The sequence below is a fragment of the Acomys russatus genome, chromosome 2, assembly GCF_903995435.1.
Source record: "Acomys russatus chromosome 2, mAcoRus1.1, whole genome shotgun sequence".
NCBI classification, from domain to species: Eukaryota; Metazoa; Chordata; class Mammalia; order Rodentia; family Muridae; genus Acomys; species Acomys russatus.
In genome coordinates this window covers 27,106,921-27,123,147 of record NC_067138.1, presented here as the reverse complement: position 1 = coordinate 27,123,147, position 16,227 = coordinate 27,106,921, and positions in this window count along the sequence as shown.

The following is a 16,227-nucleotide window of genomic DNA, read 5'->3' as shown; positions in this document are numbered from 1 at the left end:
GGGCTAGAGCGAGTGCGGAAGGCTGGGGCCTCCGTACGGAGGATGGCTTTGGAGGAGTCCCCAGTACTCACAGACTCCGGCAAACTCTTCCCAGGACAAGAGTCCTCTTCTCCGGGCTCCGGGTTTAGACTTGCCAGCTTCAGACTGCGACCCCTCGGAGGTCCGCCTGGCAGTGCCATTGAGGCCGCAAGTAGGAGCAGGAGGCGGCAGGGCACTGGACAGAGCCAGGTGGTCGGCCAGGCAGGAAGTTGATAGGAGAAGTCCCAGCGTTGCTGGTGAGCCGCTGGAGGGGGTCGTCGCAGAAGACACAAGAAGAATCGCGTGGGGCAGGAAAGCAGGCTAGAAAGATGGCATAGCAGCGTCGTCGGGACAGCGGCGGGCGAGTCTGGGAACTGTGCGGGGTGGACAGCAGAGAATAAGAGAAACAAAACCAGCATATCATTATGATCTTGTTCAGTCACCTACTTGAGAAACGTTTTGAGAATTTACTTTGAGGGTGCTAGGGAAGGTCGGTGAAAGAACAAAAGAAAAAGCCCTAGGTTAGAGTTCCCCTTCAAGACTCCCCTCCTTTAAAACTATGCTGCTCAACGTTGGGGACACTGGACCAGCAGCTGTTGCGAATACCCAGTACCCAGCCTCTCCATAGGAATGCGAAATTTGTGTCCCTGTCTAGCCTAGTGCATCATGATCTGCACGTTTACACCCCCATGGAATCTTTATGCACGCTAAATGTGCCGGTGTAGAAAGGCTTAGTTCACGTCTATTCAGTTTTGTAATTCTTCCTCTTCTCTTCCATCATCCGAATCCTCTTCGCCCTGTCCTTTTCCATTAGTGATAGACTTCCTTACCAGGTGCCTCTGGGAAAGCTGTTAAGTGAGTCTTGGATGGGAGATGCCCATGGATGAAGACTTCCAGACCCACCTTAAGCTGGAGGTGGGGGATGTGGGTGGGGGTGGGGGGATGTAGGGATAGGGAAGAGGGGTTGACCAACTTGGCCTTAGCTTTTAGGGGAGTGGAGGAGACTAGAGTTCTGTTTTGTAAGCATTCCTACTGCAGGCCTCTTTCCTGAATTCCATGTGTACATCTTATTTTCAGAGTTCTTCCGCTTTCTAAAACGTATAACTAGGAGACTTAGGCATCAAAGAAGGTGAAAGTAAACCTACTTCTGTTTTTCTTGGGGAAAAAAGTAAAAAAAAAAAAAATCATTCTTGGATATGTTTAAGACTAGTAGTCAGGAGCACAGGGTCCTATAAACAGCCTTCTCAGTAACAGCACCCAACTGTGGGAATGACACTGTAAATTTCAAGTTTATCTACTTTTGTAAAAAAAGAAAGAATGAATGAAATTAGTTTTTAAAAAGGATTTTTAGTGGGGGTGGGAGTTTTTAAAAAGAATTTGCATATGCCTTTAACCCCAGTACTTTGGCAGGCAGATCTCTGTGAGTTCAAGGCCATCCTGGTTTACATAAGTGAGTTTCAGGACAGCTGGGGCTATGCAGAAGTGCAGCTAGACCATGTTTTAAAAACAACAACCTTTAAATTTGAATTTTCAGTGTTCTTGCCTTAGTGGGAGAATTAAGATGTAGTGCAGGTAAGGCTGGGAATGGGGTACATTTGGTAGGGTTTACTTACCATGCTAGAAGCCCTAGGTCAGCATAGCAAAACTGCCCATATGACAGTAATCTCAGCACTGGGGAGGTGGGAGGTAGGTGGATGCAAAGGTCATCCTTGACAGTGAATTTGAGGTCAGCATACTACATTAGAACTTGAGAACCTGGCTCAGACAAGAAGAAGCAGAGGAGGGGGTGGAGGAGGAGAAAATTTTGAAGTAGGATTGCCAAAAGGAACCATGTGTCAAAAAAAAAAAAAAAAAAAAAAAAAAAAAAAAACTTTAAAATTTTGTTCCTGTTGTTGTTTGTTTGTTTTTCTGAGACTATGCCTTTCTGAGTAGCTCAGGTTGCTAGTAAATTTTCCATTCTCTGGCCTCAGCTTCCAGAGTGTGAGGATTGCAGGTATGGGCCACACTGCAGCTTAGGGCTGTTTGAAGACCATGGCTTCCGTCTTTAAGCCCTTCCTACCTTCTTGGGCACTAACATTTAGTGTAGTTACAAACCGGAACCGAACTCTGCCAATCTAAACACCTCCCTCAAGCAAAACACAAAAACATTTCACTCTGTCTTTGAAAGAAAAAAAAAAAAGAGTAGTGGTTGCCAAGAAAAGTGAAGGGGGAGGCAGGAAGCAACGAATAAAAGTGACAGTGTGTTGGGGCTCGGGTGGGGAGAGTGCCAGGGACAGCTGGGCTCAGGTCCCAGGGGCGAGGCGCGGGCGCTCTCCAGGGTCCTGAAGGCGGGAGCGGCCGCGGGCGCTCTGAGGCCTGGCTGGGTTCCCGGACTTGGGACTCACCAGGCCTGCCTGTTTTCTTTAGGCGGTGGAAATCTTGTGGGAAGGGATTGTTGGGGTGGGGGTGGGGGTGGGGGTGGGGATGGGGGTAGAAGAGGAGTGGGGGTGGGTGGTGGGGGGGTGGAGGCAGGGAAACCTAGCAACCTATTCTCATTCATGAGACCTTTTCTGGGAAGCAGCCTAGCGCTAGCTGATTTGTCTCTGTCTTTTGTGTGTGCAGCAGAGTTGATCTGGGTTTGCATTTCCGTGTAAGCACACATTGTGTTGCTTTCCTTCACTGCCGTTTCTTGGGGAACGGGATCATTCTAAAATTTTCATTCTTCACGTTCACATGCCCCGCCCCTGTCTTCAGCCACGGTGCATTTATTTTAGCGGATGGGGCTATGAACGCCGGAGGTTTCTGGAGAAGTGCCAATAGCTCACTTGTGGAGGGCGAATGAGCCATTTGGAGAACTCAGACAGGCAGGCCACCTCACTCAGAGACCGAAGATTGCCTTGCTCTGAGAGGGAGCAGTGGACCATAGCCCTCCAGCTCTCTGTCTCTGTCCTGTCTCCCTCTCTCTGTCTCTGCCTCTCTGTCTGCCCCCTCCCCCTCTCCCCCTTCTCTCTCTCTCTCTCTCTCTCTCTCTCTCTCTCTCTCTCTCTCTCTCTCTCTGAGTGTGTGTGTTGGGGGAGGTGTTCAATACGGGGCAAAAGGCTTGCCTGCACTGAGTAGCCGGACCTGGGCGGTTCTCATGAGTGCAATTACCCGGACCAAGGTCCTAGGCCACACCTGCTTCTGCTTCCCGATCCCCAGGTGCAGACCACATGGCATCGGTCCCAGAACCCGCCACCAACCTGTGCAGAACACCAGCAACTGGGTGAAGCTAGAAGCTACGAAATTAAAACAGGACTGGCTCCTTCCCAGCAATCTACACCCAGCTACTCGCCCACGCAGGGGGAAGATAGAATGCAGTGGAAACGCTGACAGTGCCCATCACACTTCTGAGACTCTAGAGTTTGTAGAGCTTCCAAAGGGCCTGAAGACGCTTAAGGCCTTTTGTAGATCGCAGATCTGGTATCACCAGCTTCTGTCGTGTGAAAACTCGACCCTCCTTTTTCCTCTCCCCTGTTCCCAGCCAGTCTTCCCAGTCTCTCTCAAGTCCCTTTCTTGGGCATGCTCCATTGGGCATTTTGCTCCGGTCCTCTGATTCAACACAGAGACTCTTTTGAGGGAGCTGTGAAGTGTTCACCAAGAATAAAAATGTCCTAACATATCCCAGAGGAACAAAGTTTATACTCATTTGCTCATCTCGAGTCACACACCGTTTGGGGTCCTTCAACTAGCTGTTCTGTTCACAGGCCCTGGGAGCATGGCTGGGACCACAGGGGTAAGTATGGGGGGGGGGGACGTGGCGTGGTTGCGATCTATAGGCTTCAATAGCAAGGACAGAGAGAGCCACGGAGTATTGATGCAGCCACAAAATTCCACCAAAGAAGGTTATCTCAGAAAAGACCTCCAGCTGTCCTGTCCGCACCCAATTTCCCACTCCTCTGCTCTGCTGAGGGCCCTGTCTGCTCCACTTGCAACTCTGTTGTCTGTCCTTTCAGCCTGATACAAAGTAGACTCATCATTCAATCCCTACTCCTAAAAAATCTTTAGGGATTGGGCGATTTAGAGGCACTATGCTGAGTGAATATCAGACGCCCTAATTAGTCGCATTGTCTGTTGAAGGCAATCAAAATGACTTTCTGCACACAGAAAAGATACCCTCCGAACAATGTAAACAATACCTCCCAGTTTCCCAGGCAAATCGAAGTTGTTTTGCATTTGAACAGTAGTGCTTCACAGAGGAAACCCCCCTTTCCCAAAACAGGCTAAGCACCTGTAGAGTTAAAAATCATAGCTAAGACAGAGTTCGAAATTAGTTTTAATTTTATGAACTGATTTACTTTCTCCAAAACTTTTTTTTTTTTTACTGTGGCTTAGCTATATTGCATTTTAAATTTTTTTCCAGCTATTGGAAACAACATCTTTCTCTAGGACCCAAGGATCCAGTAGACAGCAATCAAGAAGTAGAAAGGCAAATTTTGCCTATAGTGATGTAAACTGAGCAATGCAATGTGATGCCTGAAGTAGAACATGGCTGGTAGAGCCACAGAGTATTATTCATTCAAGGACCACCCAACCACTAACAACATGCTTCTGTTTGCATTTAGTTAAAATCTCTATGTTTATTCCAGAAGCACGCTGATTTAAAGCAATATTTCTACAGCTCACGGTTAGTTCTGACTTGACATATTATTTAATGAAAACTTGTAGAGACATTTTATAATGGAAGTAATGACGATGAGGAACAAAAGGCCAAGCACAGACTAGAGTGGGTCATAAGTGAGCTTCTTTGGGATTCCGGACAGGCAGCACTCACAGCTCCTCCTTCCTAGTTACTTCAGAGACAGCTGGGCCCACCTGCACCTTCAGTTACTAAGTAGAGGGCTTAGGAGAGAAAGTGGGTCTTTGAGTATTTGTCATATCTCCATGGCTTGAATGTGTTCAGGGCCTTTAGGAAGGGATTTGATCATGAAGGTTCTGCAATATCTAGAGTTGCTGAGTTACAAAATTGAGTTCTTTCTAGCTTACCTGCTCTGTCTTGTCCTGTGATGCCCTCCAGTATGTTATGATTCAGCAGGAAGATTCTCACTGGATACACTGCAAAAGCTGGAACTACGTTCCTGGACTATTCAGTTGCCAAAAATGTCTATTCTTTATTTTGTTATGGAAATCGAAATAGAGTAAGACAAATCCCAAAGTAAACTCCTGACCCCCATCATCTTCTCCTTTTTAAGTCTATATCAGACCAGTATGTGTCAACTTGTTTATTATTTTTTAAAGCAGAAGTTTACTTAAAGAAACATTTTTTAAAAACAGACTTAAAACAGTTAATAGAATGAGAGGTACTTTACCTAAGAAAGAGTAAGGCAAACCCAAGAGCACTGGTATAGGCTTCTCAAGGAAGAGTCTGCACAATTTGATTATTTTTAACTTTCTGTCCCCTCTGTACCTCCTTGATGCTAGAAGTTGAACACAAGGCAAGTTACATACCCCAGCCCTGAGCCTGACCCCAGCCCCCCTTTTAAAACCCACTGCCTATTATTAATCTTTGTATTCACAAATCACCCTGTGTTACCAGCTGCCTTGACACTTACCAGTTTGTATCTTGAAATGTGAACCCTGAGCACCTCAGGATATGACCTTACTTGGAAGCAGAGTTGTTGCAAATGTTATTAGTCAAGGTGAGGTCATGCCAGGGAAGAATAGGATTCTGCTGAGTGGTCTCTTTATTTAAAAAAAAAAAAAAGGAGTGTGGACTTAGCCTTGCACATGGGGAGAACGCTGTATAGGCATGCAGACAGCGATCGGGGTGATGTGTCTATAACCCAAGCAATGCCAGAGATTCTTAGCAAGGCACTAGGACTCAGAAGAGGCCTATGACAGGTTCTCCATCAAAATGAATTTGGCCTCCAGATTGCAACACAGAAACCCTGACCGAGTTTCTAGCCTGCTTGTCCTGTCCTGCAGATTGCAGAATCAAGACTGAAGCATCAGTTCTTATTTGAATTTGTGAGCTATTGTCTTGTTTCCCAGACTTAGATTTTCCAGTGTTCTCAATTTCCTGAACCTTAAAATAAATCTTTCCAACACACACACACACACACATACACACACACACACACACACACACACACCTCACATATATACACATGTATGTGTTTAAGTACTTGTAAAGGAAGTTATTAACAATCTTGTCTCTTATGTTTATTGCTGTCTTGATAGTACCACAAACAGTGGTACTCAATAAATAGTCAGTGGTCAGATGAGCTACAAATAAATTAAAAATTATCCAGCAGCGAGGGCCCAGGATTCCTATGTAGACTATAACAATAGATGAATCTTGAACATTTTGTGCTAACTGAAAAAAAAATCAGATACAGGAAGCCAAATATTGCAAGAATCCATTCATATGAGTTACCAAGAACAGGCACATTTAGAGAGGCAGGGAGTATAATAGAGGTATTAGGGGATGAAGAGATGGGAGAATGAAGTTATTGTTGCATGGTCATAGAATTTCTGTTTGGAAAGAAGAAAGTTCTAGAAACAGATAGTGATAATGTGTACAAAACATGATATATGGGCCCAATGCCACTGAATCATATACCTAAAATGCCTAATATTGTGGAATGTGTGATACTTCCATTTTACTGCAATGAACAAAACCACCTGTGAACTGCAAAGGGATGGAAACAGATCTCAGTGGCAGAATGATCCATAGGATGTGCAAAGCCTGGGTCCATTCCTAGACTTGAAAATATAAACAAGCAAGAGAGCGAGCCAACTGCTCCAGTCCACTGGCTCTATGATGAAGATAGCAAGTTGAGCAAGGAAATACAAAATGTATAGTTTGAAGAGAGAAGGAACTCCAGGAAGTGCAAAAGGAGATGACAAGCTTATGGAAAACCCTGCTGCTATATGGAATAAAGGGACTGGTAACCTCAGGCAAGCGCCCACCCCGCTAAGCTTCCAAATAACGAAAAGGAATTAAAGAAAAGCTTAAACATGGAAGGAAACCAGTGAAAATAGAAGGCTGATGTAGATGCATTTGGAGGCAGTGTTCCAGTCCCAGCAAACAGCAGAACTTGGTAGCTTTGGCCATGTTGTTCTGGCTTTAGAGTCAAGGATCCAAGAAAGGGGTCCTGGAGTCTTCCTCCATGGCTACAGAAAACCACTGAGGTCATTTATGTGTTGGAGGTGTCTCTTCATGGAAGTTCAGGGAGACCATCATGGTCTGAAGATGCCAGAGTCATGGGACACCTGTCAAGGAGAACTGCTAGCAGGATGTGGAACCACAACAAGAGTGTTGTGGTTAACAAAGCTGCAAGGAGCTGGAGATCTGAAAAGCACCATGACATCAGATGTAGAACTGGGTAGCTTAGTGTTTGCCCAGCTGGTTTTCAATTTTGCTTTGGTCCACGGTTTCCTCACTATGTTCTCTTTCCTCCCCTTTGAAACAGCAATGTGTATTATATGTCATTATGTATTATAAGTATGTTGTCTGCTTTTTAATTTTTTATTTTATAGGGGGTTGCAGTTAAGAGATTGCCATGAACCTGAGAAAAGACTTCAAACTTTGGACTTTTGAATACAGTTGAGACTTATAGTGTTGGCTCTATTTCTTAATAATTAAACTTTATTATACAACCCAACTAGCTTACACAAGAAGGAAAAAAGGTTAAAGGGACAAAAGAGTGAACCTTCTGGTATCCGTTCCACAGGACGGGTCCTTAGGTGTCTCTCTGGCCTGCATGCTGGTCCAGCCTGTCTGCTGCTCCACACACGCTCCAGCCCAGGCTGCACTTGTTGTTCTCTCCTCCCCACCTGCCTGAGTCACATGGGAAGGGCGGTCTCCTCCTGCTGAGGGTCAATTAGAAAAACAATAGTCCAGGTGGAGTTCCCAGGTCTGCTTCCTGAATTCCAGGCCCAGGAGGGCTCCACTCAGTCTGTCACAAGGTATTCATGGGGTGCCCCAAGGGTAAAGCCCGCCAAGACTGCTTCCACCCGTGACAAAGCTTAATCTTTCCCACATTATAGCATATGGGGGCTTTTGAAGTTAGACTGCATGCATTTTGTATTATGATATGGCTACCAAGCTATGGGGGCCAGGAAGTAGACTCTTGTGGTTTGAGTAAGAATGGCCTCCATAGGTTCATATATTTGAATGCTTAGGAAATAGCACAGTTTGACAGGGTTAGGAGGTATGGCCTGGTTGGAGGAAGAGTGTCTCTGGGGAGTGAGCTTTGAAGTTTCAAAAGCCGGTGGCTCTCTCTCCTGCTGCCTATGTATAAGGACACAGAACAGCCAGCTCCTTCTCCAGCACTAAGTCTGCCTGCCTGCCACCATGCTTCCCACCATGATGATAATGAGCTAAGCCTCAGAAGTATAAGCCAGCCCCAATTAAAGGCTTTCCTTTATAAGGGTTGCCATCATCATTGGGTCTCTTTACAACAGTAGAACACTGACTAAAACACAAGGTCTAGGCTAAAACACTAGTCTAGGCTAGTCTCACACTTACAACCCTGCACCCCAGCCTTCCAAATGCTAGTATTATTAATATGTCCTACTTTGTCATTCTGTCAACACTATTTATTCATGTCTTCTATTTTTCCCCCATAAAGGCTTGGAATTCAAAGTGAATAAGAAAGGAAATAAGCGTTTTTCATCATAGGGTGGTCAGTGAGAGGGCAGGAAGATTCTATATAGAACAAGCCAGGCAAGTAGATCATTTTAAAGGTTTTAGATTTATTCAAAAGGCAATTTTTAAAAAGTCACTAAAAAGCTGAAAGGAAGCAAGTGACATGATCTGATTGCTATTCTGTATACTAGTCTGAACTGGGCCGGGTAGGGTAGAATGAGGCAAAGATGGCTACAGGAAAAAATGAGACTTTACACTGGTCTAGGTGAAAGATGATGATGATCTAAGCAGTAAAAGTAGTGAAAATGCAAAAAAAAAAAAAAAAAAAAAAAAAAAAAAAAAAAAAATTGGTGCAACTTTTAGAAGTGGAATTGATAGAACTTTGGGTGGATCAAATAAACAGAGGAGTCAAAGGGAAATTAGAGTTGATTTCTAGTGTTCCCCCCCCCCCATTCAACAGCTGGGTGGCTTGCTGGAATGAAGAAATTGAGAAAGAAAGCTTTTCGAGATGCCTATGAGTCACCTAATTGTAAATGTCAAGAAGTTTGCCCCAAGAGGGATTTGAGCTCAAAGTAGAACTCTGGTAGGAAGGAGATGTAAGTGTGTCATTAGCATAGAACAGTGTTGAAAGCCATTCCTTTGGAGCATGCAGATGGGAAGGGAAGGGGGCATAAACACACGGAGTCAGCTTATGGAGCCTGAATGTTGTCCGGCTACAAATGAACCATTGATAACATTTAAGCAAGAAGGCAATATGATCAAGTCTACATTTTAGAAAGATGTCGTTTTCCCTCTGGTGTTACTTGGAGACAGGTATGGTTGGGAAAAGGGACACCAGATAGAAAGCTATTGCAATAATTTTTTGACATGTGATTATAACCTGATCTAAAAGTGATAAAAGGGTTGGAAATAAGTGAGGAGGTATTGTGGATTCATTATGCAGGAAATGTAGATGAATGTGTTTTTGTCTTTCCACAATGTTAGAATTTCTTGAATAAAAATAAATTCACAAGGCACAGTAACTATAATGGCAGCAATTTGCCAAATAGTCCCTCCTAACTTAGTAGGTTGGGCAAGGTGAATACCGGTTCTGTTAGTCCAATCCCCCCACCATCCCCCTCTCATATACAGCAATAGCAGAGTTCAAGAGTTTTCAGGAGTGGTCTGACGAACCCTGGGGAAGACTATTTTTCTCACTCTCAGCTCTCTGTGGTGGCCTGTAGTTCTGTCTAGGATTGAGGCCCATGGAGTTTTTCCCCTTCCACATTGGCATGTGCATTGGTGGTGTCCTTGTTTAGGTCACATTTAGGCATATACATACAAACAACATTATATGGATTGGACAAGTTGTGTTTATATATTTAAGGAAAAAATGAGCACATACATATACATGTATATATATATAGTTCTGAAAGTTTTTGGGCACCTGGAGAGTGGAGAGAGGGGAGGACTGAGAGACAGGTTAGATGCAAGCACTCTGAATATATATTTATTCTATATATTTTCCTGATATATATTAACATCCATGAAACCAGGTCCAAGAATTTATCAAATACTACGGATCAATGTTGTGTAAATTTTGGTTTATATGTAAACAGGTTTTTGTTTTAATCCCAGGTGTGGGATATGGGGCTGATAGTTGTCTCCAGAGAGGGCATACGATGTTTGTCAGCTGTGAACAACCTCATGTGGGGACATGGTATTTGCTAGGAGTATAAAAGCCTGAGGAGGAGAGGGAGAGAGAGAGAGAGAGAGAGAGAGAGAGAGAGAGAGAGAGAGAGAGAGAGAGAGAGAGAGAGAGAGAGACTCCGAGAAAGGAGATGGAGGCTGCTGCTGCTCCTGGTTGCTGTTGATGCAGCTTGGTAAGAAGTTGGAGATGTCCTGAAAAAAGAGGATTGGACTTTCCCCAAGGAACCTGATGGCCCTAAACAGCAAGAAGCAGCTAAGGAAAACTATGCCTCCTCTCCCCACTGACCTTCTTTCTCTCCTGGTGTTGGGGTGTTGAGAAGGATTGGAGTGCAGTAAGGAGAAAGAGATTTAGGGAACCCAAAATAAAATAGATTTTAAAAATATGCCTACCGATCAAGTAAAGGCTATAACTCCCTCACCCAGGGAAGAAGAATAACAACAGTCCGACACTAACATGCATCGGATTCCTGGAGTGTACATCAAGAGCTAATAAGTTTTTCTTTCTTTTAAAAAATATTTATTTATTTATACAGTAGTCTGCCTGCATGAGTGCCTGCAGCCAGAAGAGGGCACCAGCTCTTATTATGGATGGTTGTGAGCCACCATGTGGTTGCTGGGATTTGAACTCAGGACCTTCAGAAGAACAGCCAATGCTCTTAACCTCTGAGCCATCTCTCTAGCCCTGCTAATAGGTTCTTCAAGTGGCCTTTAGTGTTACCTCTACCTATTCCCTCCTTTACCCTTCTCTCCTGTCACCATTCCCATTTAATACTCCCAGTTTCTCCTTTATCATTCCGTAATACTAAATGGTGTTTCCTCTTCCTTGGGACAGTGTTTCTGTGTTCCTTGGTCCTTTTCTAGGTACCTAGCTTCTGTTGCTATCTGGATTGTAGACACGTATCAAAACTGTTACGAGCTAACATTAAAGAAAAATTCAGTATTTGTGTTTTGGGATCTGGGTTACTTCACTTAGTGATTTTTTTTCTTAACCCAATCTACTTACCTGTAAATTACAGAATTTAAGTTTTTCTTAACAGCTAGTTAATTTTCCATTGTGTAAATGTACCACGTTTTCATAACTTATTCATCATTTGGTGGGCATCTAGGCTGTTTTCAATGTCTGGCTATTATGATTAGAACAGTAATAATCATAGATGAGCAAAGTATCTATATTGTAAGATGTAGAATCTTTTGGGTGTATGCCAAAGAGTATTATAATTGGATCTTGATTCAGCTTCCTAGTGGCTGTACCACTTTGCTCTCCCCCCAGCAATAATGGTATCCTTTGTTATACAGAAGCGTTTCAGCTTGAAGGTTGCTTAATTGTTGGCTTAATGTCTGTGCTATCAGTGTCCTATTCAGAAAGTTCTTTCCTGTGCCACTGAGTTTAAGCCAAATCCCCATCTGTAGTGCATATTTTAAATTTTATTTTATTGAGTCCTTATGCCTCTTTCTCCCTTCTCCATCCCAATCCCTTCCAACACCCCAATACCAGGTAAGAGAGAAAGAAGGGTTAGAGGGCAAAGAGGGCGGAGTTCATTAAGCTATTTCCGGCTGGTTAGGCTTGTTGGGTTCCTTGGGTCAACTCCAGTATTCGTTTCAGGATATATCCAACTTCTTCTGGTCAAACAACTTCATCAACAGCCAGGAGCAGCACCGCGGAGCAACAGCCTTCTTTCCCAGAGCCCTCCTCTCTCTCTGGGCTCTGGAATTTATTCCCTCTCCAGAGTCCTCAGAGTTAAGCTATCTGCAGGTGGCAAAATGCCCGTCTCAGAGCCCACACAAGGCAAATAGTTTGCTGCTGTGGACAATCTGAATCAGCCCTATATTCCACACCTGGGATTAAAAGAAAAGCATGTTTGCGTAACATAACTGAAAATTTAAAGACACCAAAATTTCCACTACACCCACCGTCTCTTTTATTACATTCAGGCATCTGGTTTCAATTTGATGTTCTTGCTTCATTTGGAGTTGAGTTTTGTGCAGGGAGATAAATACGGACTTATTTGCATTCTTCTCCAAGCAATTATCCAGTGTACTAGAACTACTTACTGCAGATGCTATCTTTTCTCCAGTGTGTTGGCTTCTTTGGCAAAAATCAGGTGATCATAGGTATATAGAATTGTGTCTGGGTCTTTAATTAAAATCTATTGATCAATCTGCCTGTTTTTATACTAATACCAAGCTATTTTTATTACTATGGTTCTGTAATAGAAGTTGAAATCTGGTGTGGTGATATTTCCAGATTTTAAAAATATTATTATTTAGGATTGTTTTTGCTATCTTGGGTATTTTGTGTTTTCTGGAAATTGAACTCAGGATCTTTGGAAGAGCAACCAGTGCTCTTAACCTCTGAGCCATCTCTCCAGCCCTGAATTGTATTGGGATTTTGGTAGGAATTACATTGAATTTGTAGATTGCTTTTGGTAGGATGGCCATTTTCACTGTATTAATCGTACCAATCTATGAACATGGGAGATCTTTCTATCTTCTTGTGTCTTCTTTGATTTCTTTTTCAACATCTTAAAATTTTTAATTATACAAGTCTCTCACTTGATTGGTTAGAGTTATCCTAATATTTTGTATTTATTTTGTTTTTGAGTCTACTGTCAAAGGTACTATTTGCCTTATTTCTCAGTATGCTTGTAATTTGTGTAGGAAGGCTACTGATTTTTGCATGTTAATTTTGTGTCCTGTTACTTTGCTGAAAGTACTTACATGTTTCTTGGTATGGTTTTTAGGGTCTTTTATGTATAAAATCATATCATCTGCAAATAAAGATACTTTGAATTCTTCCTTTCTTTTTTGTAGCCCCTTCATCTACTTCAGTTGTCTTATTGCTTAGCTATGACTACAGATACTGTATTAAATTGTACACAGGGAGTAGACATCTTTGTCTGGTTTGTGATTTTAATGTAAGTGCTTTGAATTCCTCTCCATTTAGGTTGATGTTGGCTGTGGGCTTGCTGTGAATGTCCCTTACTATGTGACGTATGTTCTTTGTATTCTAGTCTTTCTAGGACTACCATGAAGGAATGTTGGGGCTTGTTAAAGACCTTTTCTACATCTAATGTAATGATCACATTTCTTTTGGTCTTTCAGTTTGTTTATGTGGTGAATTAAGCTTATTTATTTGCTTCTGTATCCATAAAGGATATTCTTTTTTGTTGTTGTTAGGTCTTTCTGTAGTTTTTGTATCAGGGTAATAGTGGTTTTGTAAAAAGAATTAGCAAACGTTTCATCAGTGGCTATTCTGTGAAATAATTTGAGGAGTATGAGCTTTAGTTCTTTTTTTAAGGAATGGTAGAATTCTGCACTGAATCCACCTGATCCTGAGATTTTTTATGGTTGGGAAATTTTAAATTACCAGATTCATTTCACTAGTGATTATGCATTTGTTGAAACTGTTTATTTTGCTTTGCTTTAACTCGGCATGCTATGTATGTACCAAGAAATTTATCCATTTCTTTCAGGTTTTCCTGCTTCGTGCAATACAGATTTTTGTTGTATGTCCTTATGACTCTCCAAATTAACTTTTTATCTGTTGTAATGTCTCTCTCTTCATCTATAATTTTATTGATTTGTATCTTCTCTGTGATTTTTAGTTATTTTGACTAAATGTTTATCAGACTTGTTGATTTTCTGGAAGAACCAGCTCTTCATTTCATTGATTCTTTTGTTTGACTGTTTGTTTCTATTTTATTGATTTTTAACTTCCTGTCTACTGTGTTATTCTAATGTGAGACCCCTACAGGTTGTTGGTAGTGTTTTTTTCTTTTTTGTTTTTTGTTTTTTGTCTTGTGTAAGCACTTAGTACCATAGTTTAATGAGCTTGCCTCTTAGAACTACCTTCATTGTGCCCCATTGGTTTGGGCATGTTACATTCTAATTTTCATTTGATTCTAAATAGTGGTTATTGTTGTTGTTAATACAGTGCTCTGCCTGCATGTACATCTGTATGCCAGAAGAGGGCAACAGATCACATTATAGAGCCAACATGTAGTTGCTGGGAATTGAACTCAGGACCTTTGGTAGAGCAGTCAGTGCTCTTAAATTCTGAGCTATCTCTTGAGCCTTCCCTAAATAGTTTTTAATTACTTTCTTAATTTCTGTTTTGCCTGAATTTTCATTCAGTAGTAAATTGTTCAGCTTCTCTAAGTTTGTATACTTTTGGTGTTTTGTTTTTTTTTTTTTTTTTTTTTTTCTTGTTGTTATCCAGCTTTCATCAATTGTGATTAGGTAAGATGCAGGGGGTTATTTCAATTTTCTTATATCTGTTGAGTCTCGCTTTATGTCTTAAGATGTGTTTAATTTTGGAAAAAATTCCATGAGCTGATAAGAAGAAAGTATATTTTTTTAGTGTTTAGGTGAAATATTCTTTTAGGTCCAATTTGTTTATGATGTTACTTAGCTCCAATATTTCTCTGTTTAGTTTTTGTTCTGATAACTTATCTATTGGTAAGAGTGGGTCACTGAAGTCACTTGCTCTCCCTGTGTAGGGGTCAGTATGTGATTTTAGCTGCAACAGTGTTTCATTTATGTACTTAGTATTTATTTTTCTATCTGGCACATAAATGTTAAGGATTTTTAATATCCTTCTGGTAGATTTTACCTCCAGTGAGTATGTGGCACCCTTTTTCTACCAATTCTGATTAGTTTTGGCTTGAAGCCTATTTTGTCAGATATTAACATGACCATTAACCATTAACATGACCCACTTGCTTTTTGTGCCCATTTGCTTGGGGTACCATTTTCTATCTTTTTATCCTAAGATAATGCCTGTCATTGATGATGTATGTTTTCTGGGTGCAGCAGTAGTTTGGACCTTATTTTCTACTCCAATCTATCAATCCGTCTCTTCTTATTGGGGAATTGAGAACATTAATATCGAGGATTATTAATGAGCATTGTTTATTGATTCTTGCTATTTTGTTGTTATGATGCGAGATCTCCCCCTTTTACTTACTACTCTTGAATTATTTATTCTTTGTGTTCTCTTTGATGTAGTTAACCTCTTCAGACTGAAATTTTCTGTCTAAAACGATTTACAGGCTAATCTAACAATGGCTGCCTATGAGTAAGAATCCAAGCATCCAGAGTTTTTCAGTCCACAAGGCTGGATATTTCAGCTTGGATTCAGTATATGCTGGGATCCCTAAGAAGTAGCCTCTAGTGCCCATGAAGGAGTGGGCTTGTTAGCAAGGTGAGAGCAAGCAGACAAAGAACAAAAGCTTCCTTCTTCCATGGTTTTATATAGACTTCTAGTAGAAGATGTGGACCAGATTAGAAGTGGGTTTCTCTAGTTCAAATGATCTAGATTCAAGGTCTGTCTTCCTACTTCAAAGATCTGGATTAGAAGTACATCTTCCCATGTAAAATTAAGCAAAAATACCTCACAGGTGCACCCTCCATTTTTGGGTTTTTCCAGATGGAGTTAGGTTGGCATCCAAGAAGAGCCATCAGATCATATGCCTTTTGTAGAACTGGATTGGCAAACAGAAATCACTTAAATTTGTTTTTATCGTGCAATTTTGTCTTATCCATCTATTGGTATTGATAGCTCTGCTGGGTATAATAGTCTGGGTTGGCATCTGTGCTCTCTTAGAGTTTGCAGAATATCTGTTCAGGCCTCCAGAGTCTCCACTGAGATGTTGGATGATTCTCTATTCTAATGATTCTGTCTTTATATGTAACTTGGTGTTTTTCTCTTCCAGCTTTTAATATGCTTTGTTTTGTACATTCAGTGTTTTGACTACTAAGTGTCAAAGGAAATTTATTTTCTGGGGCTTCTTGGTGTTCTGTATGCTTCTTGTATCTGCAAAAACATCTCTTTATATTAGGAAACATTTTCCCTATGACTTTGTTAAAAAAGTACTTTTTGTACCTTTGACCTGGGTTTCCTCGCCTTCCTA